Raw genomic sequence first — 13155 nt, forward strand, 5'->3', positions numbered from 1 at the left:
TTCAGAAAGTTATTATTGAATCCATCGTCTTTTCAGGCAGCGCCTTCCAGATCCCAGCGTGAAAAGAATGGAATGTACGCTTGGAAAAGAAACTACTTTGAGAGGAAAACTATGGGGAAAGAGGCAAACTGTGCGATAAGTAGCCACAAGTCCTAAAACCACCCATTTCCACAAGCCCAACCTCACCTCCGTCACAGCTCATCTACGCCTATTTACCTCCAGACACGGCTATTCCAACACTTCCCTACATTCCAGCCTCTGCAAACGTGAGGTTATCCGCATCTCTCCTGCTCGGGTATTAACACGCACTGGGCACGATCGTACAGAAAACGTTCCGCTGTCGAGTGTGCCCAGGAGACGGGAGAGTTTCAGACCGCCTGTTTAGGGGAGTTTGAAAATGCAATCTTAGGGGATGCTCCCAATTTCACTGGCAGAGCAGTGCCGGGGTGACGGGGGTGGGTACAGGGGAGGTGTAAAACTGGGCACGGACCTGTTTCACCTCCTTCCCGATCTTACCCCAAAAGTCGAGTGGGTCGTGATCATAAGACTGCAGCCACTGAGTTCCGTTCCCCTGGCGCCCGCTGTGCCCACTGACCCACACTGGCTCCCAGTCAAATATCACCTTGATTTTAAAATTCACACCCTTAGGTTTTCAAACCCTTCGATGCCCCCCACTCCCTATCTCTGCAATCTCCTCCAGTCTCACAACCCCCTGAGATATCTGCCCTCCTCTCGTCCTGGCATCTCGTGTTCCCAATTTTAATCGCTAAACCATCAATGGCCATGCCTTCTTCTGCCTGGGCTCCAGGCTCTGGAACTCAGCACTGACCCTCTGACAGTGCGGCGCTCCCTCAGCACTGACCCTCTGACAGTGCGGCACTCCCTCAGCACTGACCCTCTGACAGTGCAGCACTCCCTCAGCACTGACTCTCTGACAGTGCGGCACTCCCTCAGCACTGACCCTCTGACAGTGCGGTACTCCCTCAGCACTGACCCTCTGACAGTGCGGCACTCCCTCAGCACTGACCCTCCGACAGTGCGGCACTCGCTCAGCACTGACCCTCTGACAGTGCGGCACTCCCTCAGCACTGACCCTCTGACAGTGCGGCACTCCCTCAGCACTGACCCTCTGACAGTGAGGCACTCCCTCAGCACTGACCCTCTGACAGTGCGGCACTCCCTCAGCACTGACCCTCTGACAGTGCGGCGCTCCCTCAGCACTGACCCTCTGACAGTGCGGCACTCCCTCAGCACTGACCCTCTGACAGTGAGGCACTCCCTCAGCACTGACCCTCTGACAGTGCGGCACTCCCTCAGCACTGACCCTCTGACAGTGCGGCGCTCCCTCAGCACTGACCCTCTGACAGTGCGGCACTCCCTCAGCACTGACCCTCTGACAGTGCGGCACTCCCTCAGCACTGACCCTCTGACAGTGCGGCACTCCCTCAGCACTGACCCTCTGACAGTGCGGCACTCCCTCAGCACTGACCCTCTGACAGTGCGGTACTCCCTCAGCACTGACCCTCTGACAGTGCGGCACTCCCTCAGCACTGACCCTCTGACAGTGCGGCACTCCCTCAGGACTGACCCCCTGACAGTGCGGTACTCCCTCAGCACTGACCCTCTGACAGTGCGGCACTCCCTCAGCACTGACCCCCTGACAGTGCGGTACTCCCTCAGCACTGACCCTCTGACAGTGCGGCACTCCCTCAGCACTGACCCTCTGACAGTGCGGCACTCCCTCAGCACTGACCCTCTGACAATGCGGCACTCCCTCAGTACTGACCCTCTGACAGTGCGGTACTCCCTCAGCACTGACCCTCTGACAGTGCGGCACTCCCTCAGCACTGACCCTCTGACAGTGCGGCACTCCCTCAGCACTGACCCTCTGACAGTGCGGCACTCCCTCAGCACTGACCCTCTGACAGTGCGGCACTCCCTCAGCACTGACCCTCTGACAGTGCGGTACTCCCTCAGCACTGACCCTCTGACAGTGCGGCACTCCCTCAGCACTGACCCTCTGACAGTGCGGCACTCCCTCAGGACTGACCCCCTGACAGTGCGGTACTCCCTCAGCACTGACCCTCTGACAGTGCGGCACTCCCTCAGCACTGACCCTCTGACAGTGCGGCACTCCCTCAGCACTGACCCTCTGACAGTGCGGCACTCCCTCAGCACTGACCCTCTGACAGTGCGGCACTCCCTCAGCACTGACCCTCTGACAGTGCGGCACTCCCTCAGCACTGACCCTCTGACAGTGCGGCACTCCCTCAGGACTGACCCCCTGACAGTGCGGTACTCCCTCAGCACTGACCCTCTGACAGTGCGGCACTCCCTCAGCACTGACCCTCTGACAGTGCGGCACTCCCTCAGCACTGACCCTCTGACAGTGCGGCACTCCCTCAGTACTGACCCTCTGACAGTGCGGCACTCCCTCAGTACTGACCCTCTGACAGTGAGGCACTCCCTCAGCACTGACCCTCTGACAGTGCAGCACTCCCTCAGCACTGACCCTCTGACAGTGCGGCACTCCCTCAGTACTGACCCTCTGACAGTGAGGCACTCCCTCAGCACTGACCCTCTGACAGTGCGGCACTCCCTCAGCACTGACCCTCTGACAGTGAGGCACTCCCTCAGCACTGACCCTCTGACAGTGCGGCACTCCCTCAGTACTGACCCTCTGACAGTGCGGCACTCCCTCAGCACTGACCCTCTGACAGTGCGGCACTCCCTCAGCACTGACCCTCTGACAGTGCGGCACTCCCTCAGCACTGACCCTCTGACAGTGCGGCACTCCCTCAGCACTGACCCTCTGACAGTGCGGCACTCCCTCAGTACTGACCCTCTGACAGTGCGGCGCTCCCTCAGTACTGACCCTCTGACAGTGCGGCGCTCCCTCAGTGCTGACCCTCCGACAGTGCGGCGCTCCCTCAGTACTGACCCTCCGACAGTGCGGCACTCCCTCAGTGCTGACCCTCCGACAGTGCGGCACTCCCTCAGCACTGACCCTCTGACAGTGCGGCACTCCCTCAGCACTGACCCTCTGACAGTGCGGCACTCCCTCAGCGCTGCATCGGAGAGAGTCAGCCTGTATTATGAACTCACGTTGAAGAAGTGAGGCTCGAACCCACAGCTTTGTGAGTGGGGAGGTGAGAACACTGTCCAGTGCCCGCCAACTGATAGCGAAGGCAGGAACACTGAGACTCCCAATGTCAGTGTGAGAATGGGAGCTCTGACGCAATGTTCTGTCCAACCTGCAACTCCACCTTGGTCCAAGCAGAAACTCTCATTGATTGACTCGTTGATCGCACAATTGGAACAGCTCAATCCGGAGTCCTGCTGTCTCATAGAAAGCAGGAGGGGTTGTTGTCACTGATCTCAGAATCCTTGCCTAGGTAGTAGAGAAATCAGCCAGAGCGCTCTGACGAAGAGTCATCCAGATGCAAAGCGTTGGCTCTATTCTGTCTCCACAGTCAGACGCTGTCAGACCTGCTGAGATTATCCAGCACCCTCTGTTTTTGTTCCATGCACATGAACAGGAGGAGGCCAATCAGCCCCTCAACTCTGTTCTAACATTTAATTAGACCATGGCTAATTGTTATCAATATCAGTACCTTCGCTATCAACATCCTGAGGTTTACCATTGATCAGAAACTCAATGGGATTGCTCATAAATACTGTGCACAGCATGTCAAAGACTAGAAACTTTGTGCTGGGAAACTCACCTCCTAACTTATCAAAGCCTGCCCACAATCTACAAGTCTGGAATGCAATGGACTTGCCTGGGTGGGTGCAGCTCCAACAACACTCAAGAAGCTTGACATCATCCAGAACAAAGCAGCCCCGCTTTATTGACACCCCATCCATAAATAATCACTCCCTCCACCACTGACGCACAATTGCAGATGTGTGTAACATCTACAAGATGCGCTGCAGCAACTCACCAAGGCTCCTTAGGCAGCACCTTCCAAACCCATGAACATCTAGAAGCATCAACTCCTTTCATTGTCCTGAACAGTCCAAGTAGATTACCCATAACCTTCGAAACCAAGCAGATTAAGTCTTTGCAACTTTAAAAGTTCATAAGATATCGGAGCAGAATTGGGCCATTCGGCCCATCGAGCCCGCTCTGCCATTCGATCATGGCTGATAAGCTCCTCTAGCCCATTTTCCTGCCTTCTCCCCATAACCCTTCAACCCATTACCAATTAAAAATCTGTCTAACTCCTCCTTAAATTTACTCACTGTCCCACTCTGGGGTAGCAAATTCCACAGGTTCACAATCCTCTGGGAGAAGTAGTTTCTCCCCAACTCTGTTTTAAATTTGTTACCCCTTATCTCAAGACTATAAATTCTTGTCTTAGAATGTCCCACAACAGGAAGGATCCCCTCCACGTCTACTTTATCCAGACCTTTTATCATCTTGTGTGCCTCAACTTCATCTCCCATCATTCTTCTAAATTCCAGAGAGTATCAGCCTAAACTGTTCAATCTCTCTTCATGTGACAAACCCCTCATCTCTGGAATCTACCTAGTGAACAACCTGTTCTTTTTTCACCAACCTGTACCCCATTTGCCAACCTCTGCACATTAGCCAATTTGTATCCCATTCACCAACCTGTACCCCATTAACCAGCCTGTGCCCATTAACCAACCTGTACCCATTAACCAACCTGTACCCCATTAACCAGCCTTTACCCATTCACCAATGTGTATCCATTAACCAACCTGTACCCATTAACCAACCTGTACCTATTCACCAACCTGTACCCCATTAACCAACCTGTACCTATTCACCAACCTGTACCCCATTAACCAACCTGTACCCCATTAACCAACCTGTACCCCATTAACCAACCTGTACCTATTCACCAACCTGTACCCCATTAACCAGCCTTTACCCATTCACCAACGTGTATCCATTAACCAACCTGTACCCATTAATCAGCCTGTACCCATTCACCAGCCTGTACCCCATTAACCAACCTGTACCCCATTAACCAGCCCATGCCCATTAGCCAGCCTGTACCCTATTAGCCAAGATAACATTCTGGTAAACGTGTGCTGCATTCCCTCCAAGGCCGATATGTCCTTCCTGATGTGTGCTGTCCAAAGCTGAAGTCAGTGCTGTGAATGGGCTCAATCCTGAGCTTTATATAACTCTAATTATAGCTTCCACCACTTTATATTCCAACCCACTTGAGGAAAAGGTCAACACTCCATTAGCCACTTTAACAGTAGCCCGCTGTTTTCACTGACCTACCTTAGCCACCAATCTAGCAAAGCCTTGATATTGTAAATTCCTACCCTGTTTTACAGATCCCTCTGTGATCTCAGCCCTCCCTATCTCTGCAATCTGCCCCAGCCCCTTGGGTTTCCAGGGTCTCTGTGTTCCTCCAGTTCTGTCCTCGTGATCACCCCACTGATCTTAATTGCTCCACCCTTGGTGGCCTTGCCTTCAGCTGCCTGGTCCCAGGCTCTGGAATTCCCTCCCTAAACCCCTCCAGCTCCCTCGCCTCCTTTCAAACCATTCTCATGCATTCCTCCCTGGCTTAAGCTTTAGATTATCTGATCCAATCACATCTTGTTTGAGCTGTAAGGACCTTGGGCTGCTTTATGCCATAATGGCATTACATAAAGACAGATAGTTGTTGTTGGAGGGATTTATACAGGGAGAGCGGAAGACATGCTCAAGGCTGATAATCCTCCTCAGTTAGATTATATACCAATGCAGACTCGTACATTAGTGGCTGTGCGAATGGGGGGGTAACAGAAGCCTGTGAATCTAAACATTTCCATCAGCCAGGGTCTGGGAGGATTTGGGTGAGGATAAACACAGATTTATATATTTAAAAACAGTTAGAAACACTCTCAGCAACCCTGGTATTACAGCACCAACTACCATCCAGGCTGTCAATTCAGAGTGTGGCCGGTTTCATTCATCTTATCTCAAAATCATTCCTGTTTTTGTTTTACACACGATATATGCAAAAAACCCCTCTCCTCATTCACCATCTCAACTCCCCCAAACTGTGAATCCGTCCTCCCAGGGACAATACTGCTCTTTAATTAGAATTTATCTCCAATTCTTCCTGTCCTATTGTTCCACCATCCCCCTCTCCCCATCTCATCTCCTCTCCTCTCTTCCCCATTTCTGTTTCTCCTTCTTCTCCCCCCTCCCTCCTCCTACCCTATTCTCCCTCTCTCTCTTCTTCCCTCCTTAATCTCTGCCTTTCTCCTCCCTTTTTTCACTCTTCAATTTCCACCCTCTCTCTCTCTACCCTTCCTCAGTCTCTCTCCCTCCCTCCTCTCTCTCTCTCTTTCTCAGTACACTGACATCTCCCTGCCTCTCACTCTCACATCGTTAGGGTTGCCCCCTGCAGAGCCCTGCTCGGAGGAGTGGGGACAGCCCCAACCCCTCAAACCCAGGCAGGAGGGTAGTGAGGGGTTTGGGGGGAGGGCAGTGAGGGGTTTGGGGGGAGGGCAGTGAGGGGTTTGGGGGGAGGGCAGTGAGGGGTTTGGGGGGAGGGCAGTGAGGGGTTTGGGGGGAGGGCAGTGAGGGGTTTGGGGGGAGGGCAGTGAGGGGTTTGGGGGGAGGGCAGTGAGGGGTTTGGGGGGAGGGCAGTGAGGGGTTTGGGGGGAGGGCAGTGAGGGGTTTGGGGGGAGGGCAGTGAGGGGTTTGGGGGGAGGACAGTGAGGGGTTTGGGGGGAGGGCAGTGAGGGGTTTGGGGGAGGGCAGTGAGGGGGGATGGAGAGGGCAGTGAGGGGGGTGGGCAGTGAGGGGGGGTGGGGGAGGGCAGTGAGGGGTTTGGGGGGAGGGCAGTGAGGGGTTTGGGGGGAGGGCAATGAGGGGTTTGGGGGAGGGCAGTGAGGGGGGATGGAGAGGGCAGTGAGGGGGGTGGGCAGTGAAGGGGTTAGGGAGAGGGCAGTGAGGGGAGACGGCATTGAGGGGGGTGGGGGGGCAGTGAGGGGAGAGGGCAGTGTGGGAGTGGGTGGGTGGATAGGGGTTGGATGGGGGTGAGGAAGGGGGAGAGGGGTGAGGAAGGGGGAGGGGGTGTGGATGGGGGGAGGGGTTTAGATGGGGGGAGGGGGATGGGTGAAGGGGGGGCAAAGCATCCATTTGAAAGCAGTTTTTGAACAGATTTTTTTTCATTTACAGATACTTGAATCAGTGACAGTTCTTTCAGAAACAGCCTGGGGTAAATGACTGGCTACATCGGTGTCACATCCCATCACCACTTTTAACTCTGTGCTGGCTAATTCCTGGAAGTGTTAGACTAATGACTGCGATTGGAGATTCTCACTTTCTTCCAGCTTGTGAGTTCTCCCACCCACCGCAGGGGATGACCCCAGCCAGGCAAACCCCCTCACACACACACACACACACTGAATCTAAGGTGTACTCACAGCGATGCTCCTGTCGGAATGTGCTCCAGCTCTCTGCTGCCGTTTAGAATGATGCTCCTATTTACTGTGGGTGGGGAGAGGACTGGGGGGGGGGGGGGGGGGCACTGCTGAGCTGTCGCTTTGTGGCTGAATTTTATTCCCCAACTCTTGCTGCTGTTCAGTCGGTGTCGGTTTGGAGATGTGATGTGGAGCAGTCTCCAAATGCAGAGTTCTCTGTGTGTGTGTGTGTGTGTGTGTCTCTGCACCAGCAGCCGGGATGCTAATCCCTCCCCAGTCTCCTCCTTCTCCCGTCCTGCCGGCAGCAGCGCACTGACAGCGATGCGGGAAGATCCCAGGCTAATGCAGGCAGCTCACAAACCCTGCAGACAAGGGGTGGACAGGCTGCTTTGGAAGTATAGGGGGCGACACTGAGCCCCCCCCCCCCCAGTCTGGTCCCACTTACTGGCCAGTCAGGAGGCTCACTAGGTTTGAATGGTCGAATCCTTTATCTCTTTATTCATTTTTGGACATCACCCTCTCCACCAGCATTGCCCCTTGAGAAGGTGGTGCTTTTTTTAAAAAATTCATTCTTGGGCATGTGTGCCTATCCCTAGTTGCCCAAGGGCAGTTGAGAGTCAACTATGATGGCACAGTGGGTTAGCACTGCTCCCTCACAGCGCCAGGGACCCGGCTTCGATTCCCAGCTTGGGGTCACTATCTGTGTGGAGTCTGCATGTTCTCCCCGTGTCTGCGTGAGTTTCCTCCGGGTGCTCTGGTTTTCTCCCATGGTCAGAAAGACATGAGGGTGCATTGGCCATGCTAAGTTCTCCCTCAGTGTACCCAGACACGTGCCAGTGTGTGGCGACTAGAGGATTTTCACAGTATCTTCATTACAGTGGTAATATAAGAACATAAGAAATAGGAGCAGGAGTAGGCCATCTAGCCCTTCGAGCCTGCCCCGCCATTCAATAAGATCATGGCTGATCTGTCGTGGCTCAGTTCCACTTTCCCGCCCTCTCCCCATAACCCTTAATCCCCTCTCTTATCAAGAACCCATCAACCCGCGTCTTAAAAATATTTAGCGAGGCAGCCTCCACCACTTCAACGGGCAGAGAATTCCAGAGATTCACCACCCTTTGAGTGAAGAAGTTCCTCCTCAACTCCGTTCTAAACCGCCTCCCCTTTATCTTGAGGCTGTGCCCCCTAGCCCTACTGTCTTTTTTGAGCGGGAAGAGTCTCTCCACCTCTATCCTATCCATCCCATTCATCATCTTATACGTCTCAATGAGATCTCCCCTCATTCTTCTAAACTCTAAGCCTACTTATATAAGCCTACTTAATATAATATAAGCCTACTTGTGACACTAATGAATAAACTGAAAAATCGCTGTGAGTCTGGAGTCACATGTAGGCCAGACCAGGTGAGGAAGGCAGATTTCCGTCCCTAAAAGACATTAGTGAACCAGATGGGTTTTTCTGACAATTGACAATGGTTTCATGGTCATCAGTAGATTCTTAATTCCAGATATTTTTTATTGAAGTCAAATTCCACCATCTGCCGTGGTGGGATTCGAACCCGGGTCCCCCAGAACATTCGCTGAGTTTCTGGATTGACAGTCAAGTGATAGGTAGGTAGGTGGAGGTAGGTTGGATTACATTCGAATCTAACCCTTCTTCCCATTCCAATCTGTCAGTGTCTTGTAATTGAATTTGTATCTACATGAGCCATGTTTGTGAACCCAACTCTCCACTCAGCTGATGAAGGAGCAGTGCTCCGAAAGCTCGTGCTACCAAATAAACCTGTTGGACATTAACCTGGTGTTATGAGACTTCTTACTAGGAAGCAATGTTAGGAGCAATGGGTTAAAGTGTAACCAAAGGTGAAAGGGAAGCCCCTCTGGATAGTTACAGAGGGGCTGTAGCATCCCCCCCCCCACCCTCCTCACAATGAGTATACACATGGACCATTGAGTCCTGAAGGCAACAGAAACACATGGGATTGGATTTTATGCCTCGATCGCCCTAAAAGTGCAGAGGAGGTTTACTAGGCTGATGCCGGAGTTGAGGGGGTTGAACTATGAGGAGAGGCTGAATAAACTGGGCTTGTACTCGTTAGAGTTTAGAAGAATGAGGGGAGATCTCATTGAGACATATAAGATGATGAATGGGATGGATAGGATAGAGGTGGAGAGACTCTTCCCGCTCAGAAAGGACAGTAGGACTAGGGGGCACAGCCTCAAGATAAAGGGGAGGCGGTTTAGAACGGAGTTGAGGAGGAACTTCTTCACTCAAAGGGTGGTGAATCTCTGGAATTCTCTGCCCGTTGAAGTGGTGGAGGCTGCCTCGCTAAATATATTTAAGAAGCGGGTTGATGGGTTTTTGATAAGCGAGGGGATTAAGGGTTATGGGGAGAGGGCGGGAAAGTGGAACTGAGCAGCGACAGATCAGCCATGATCTTATTGAATGGCGGGGCAGGCTCGAAGGGCTAGATGGTCTACTCCTGCTCCTATTTCTTATGTTTCTTATGTAAAACCGTAAAATCCCACCAGAGATCGACAGATCTTTCCATTGTCCGCCCCTTACCCACTCTGATTCCCGTGGTGGGCGGGACAGTAAAATTCCAGCCACGGAGTAAGGATGCATTATAATAACAGGAGCAGGTTCAAGGGACTAAATCATCTCCTCCTGTTCCTCTCCCTATCCTAACGCTTCCATTCAATATTCCAGGAGCTTTGTGGGTTTTATTTTGCCCTCACTGCTGAATTTTATGATTCCTGCCCATAAGCACATGAGGATTTGATGGAATAGATTCGATCATAAACAGGGGACCAGGAATGTAAGACATTCTCTCTTCCACCTTCTCCCATCGGGAAAAAGATACAAAAGTCTGAGGTCACATACCGACTGACTCAAGAACAGCTTCTTCCCTGCTGCTGTCAGACTTTTGAATGAACCTACCTCGCAATAAGTTGATCTTTCTCTACACCTTTATGACTGTAACACCACATTCTGCACTCCCTCCTTTCCTTCTCTATGAACGGTATGCTTTGTCTGTATATTGCGCTAGAAACAATACTTTTCACTGTACGTTAATATGATGACAATAATAAATCAAATTAAATCAAAGAAAGATTGCTGCCGATATATCACTGAAAAAATCCGGAATGCCCTCTTTAGACAAGGAGAGTGCGGAATTCATTCCACCAGGGAGCAGTCGAGGTGAATAATATAGATTTATTTATGAGGACAATGGATGTTGGATAAGGAGTGGAAAATTATGCTGGTGGGGTCAGGTCCACATTGCCACTGCCCCTTCCACAGGTGCCATCTACCCCAGAGCCAGTCCCAGTGTCCCAGAAACCTAAAACCCTCCCTCCTGCACCACCTTTCTAGCCACATATTCATCTGCCTTGTCCTCCTATTTCCATACTCGCTTTCACACAGCGAATACTGGGAGTAATCCAGAGATTACTAGTTTTGAGGTGCTGCTTGCTAATTTTCTATTTAAATTCAGACTGGAGGACTCCATCCCCATTTCCACCTCAGTCACTGGTACCAATGGGGACCACAAACATCTGGCTGTTTGCCCTCCTTGCTCGGGATGTTCTGGAGCTGTTCACTAACATCCTTAATGCTGCCACCTTTCTAGAGTCAGACCTGCATCCACACAAGCACCTATGTGTCTCTGAAACTACCAAATCGCCAATCTCCATTGCTGGTTTAAACTATCTAGACTGGCACAGTGGCACAGTGGGTTAGCTCTGCTGCCTCACAGCACCAGGGGCCCGGGTTCAATTCCCAACTTGGGTCACTGTCTGTGCAGAGTCTGCATGTTCTCCCCGTGTCTGCGTGGGTTTCCTCCGGGTGCTCCAGTTTCCTCCCACAGTCTGAAAGACGTGCTGGTTAGGGTGCATTGGCCATGCTAAATTCTCCCTCAGTGTACCCGAACAGGAGCCGGAGTGTGGCGACTAGAGTAACTTCATTGCAATGTTAATGTAAGCCTACTTGTGACACTAATAATGAGCTTTAAAACTAAACATTGTAATAACCTTACTTAAACCATAAATGTTAAAGATAATTCTCACTTCCTGGGAGCAATCAATTTAACAATTTGAGACTAATCACCCTGCAAATTCCACATGAGGTCAAAGGTTGATCAGTAACTGACAGACAGGAAGCATCCTGGAGTTCCCACTTTGCACAGAATGTGACACAGGCTCAGTGTTGAGTTTGGGGAACAGGCACTGGTCCCATCCCTCTTCCGATTCTTTGGAAAATCCCTCCTGCATGTTTCACCAGAATGGCCCATTGGTCAAGGTTTTACCGAGTGGCCTTTTGACCCATGATAAACATCAAAGTTCCCAAGCGTGGTGCGGCATTGCAGGCAGCGCAGAGAGAGATTCACCAGATTGAAGGGGTTGGCGTATGAGGAGGGATTAAACAGTTTGGATTTATACTCGCTGGAGTTGAGAAGGATAAGAGGGATCTGATCTCCTTTAGACAAAATTTTACAAAGGGATTGATAATGTAAATTTAAACCAAACGTTTCCTTTTATGGGTCAATCTGGAACAAGAGGTCGCAAGTGGAAAATCTCAGCAGGTCTGGCAGGTTCTGTAAGGAGAGAAAAGAGCTGACGTTTCGAGTCCAGGTGACCCTTTGTCAAAGCTTTTTGAACACCAGCTCTTTTCTCCCCTTACAGATGCTGCCAGACCTGCTGAGATTCTCCAGCATTTTCACTTTTGGTTTCAGATTGCTGCATCCACAGTAACTTGATGAAGAGGTCACAGGTATGGGTTGAGAGAACATAGAACATAGAACATAGAACACTACAGCACAAACAGGCCCTTCGGCCCACAAGTTGTGCCGATCACATCAACACCTACCAACTTACAGACCTATCTATAACCCCCAATCCCATAAAACCCCATATACTCATCCAGAAGTCTTTTAAAAGACCCCAGCGAGTTCGCCTCCACCACCACTGACGGCAGCCGATTCCATTCACTCACCACCCTCTGAGTGAAAAACTTACCCCTAACATCACTTCTGAACCTCCCTCCCCGCACCTTAAATCTGTGTCCTCTCATAGCAACCATTTCAACCTGGGGAAATAGCATCTGAGAGTCCACCCTATCTATTCCTCTCAACATTTTGTAAACTTCTATCAGGTCGCCTCTCAACCTTCGTCTCTCCAGGGAAAAGAGTCCCAGCTCCTTCAACCTAACTTCATAAGGCATGCCTCCCAGTCCAGGCAACATCCTTGTAAATCTCCTCTGTACCCTCTCAATAGCTTCTACATCTTTCCTATAGTGAGGCGACCAGAACTGCGCACAGTACTCTAAATGAGGCCTGACAAGGGTCTTATAAAGGTGGGAGGTTTAACACTGAGATGGGGAGGGAGCTACCTCTCGCAGAGGGGGGGATGAATTTGTGGAACTCGCTGCCTTACAGTGCGGTGGAATCTGAATCATTGAATGGTTTCAAGAGAGAGATAGATAAATTTCTAATAAAGAGAAGGGATGAGGGGATATGGGGAAGAGGTGGGGAGGTGGATTTGAAACCAGGGAGCGATCAGCCACGATCTGATTGATTGATGGAGCAAGCTCGAAGGGCTGAATTTTCCGAATTCTGATCCTAGGTTCCTCTGTAACAGTCAGAAACTGGAGGTCGGTCGTTAAGCAACTTAGATGGAATTTAAGCTGAGTGGAAGGGGAAGCAAGATAAACACATGAGGCAGGATAAACAAGAAGAGGGTATGAGAGGGTGAG

At 51.3% G+C, this 13155-nt stretch overlaps 1 protein-coding gene across 1 annotated transcript in view; it reads right to left on the reverse strand.

The window, feature by feature from the left end:
• The window catches only part of phf24 (PHD finger protein 24), a 71937-nt gene extending 64445 nt beyond the window's left edge, over window positions 1-7492 (reverse strand). The window contains exon 1 of the mRNA XM_080189767.1: window positions 7408-7492. The gene's annotated coding sequence lies outside the window, so the exon portion shown is untranslated. The remainder of the gene's footprint in view (window positions 1-7407) is intronic.
• Window positions 7493-13155: the final 5663 nt, after the last annotated feature.

This window comes from Carcharhinus amblyrhynchos, chromosome 5, assembly GCF_965287045.1.
Source record: "Carcharhinus amblyrhynchos chromosome 5, sCarAmb.v2.hapA, whole genome shotgun sequence".
Lineage (NCBI taxonomy): Eukaryota > Metazoa > Chordata > Chondrichthyes > Carcharhiniformes > Carcharhinidae > Carcharhinus > Carcharhinus amblyrhynchos.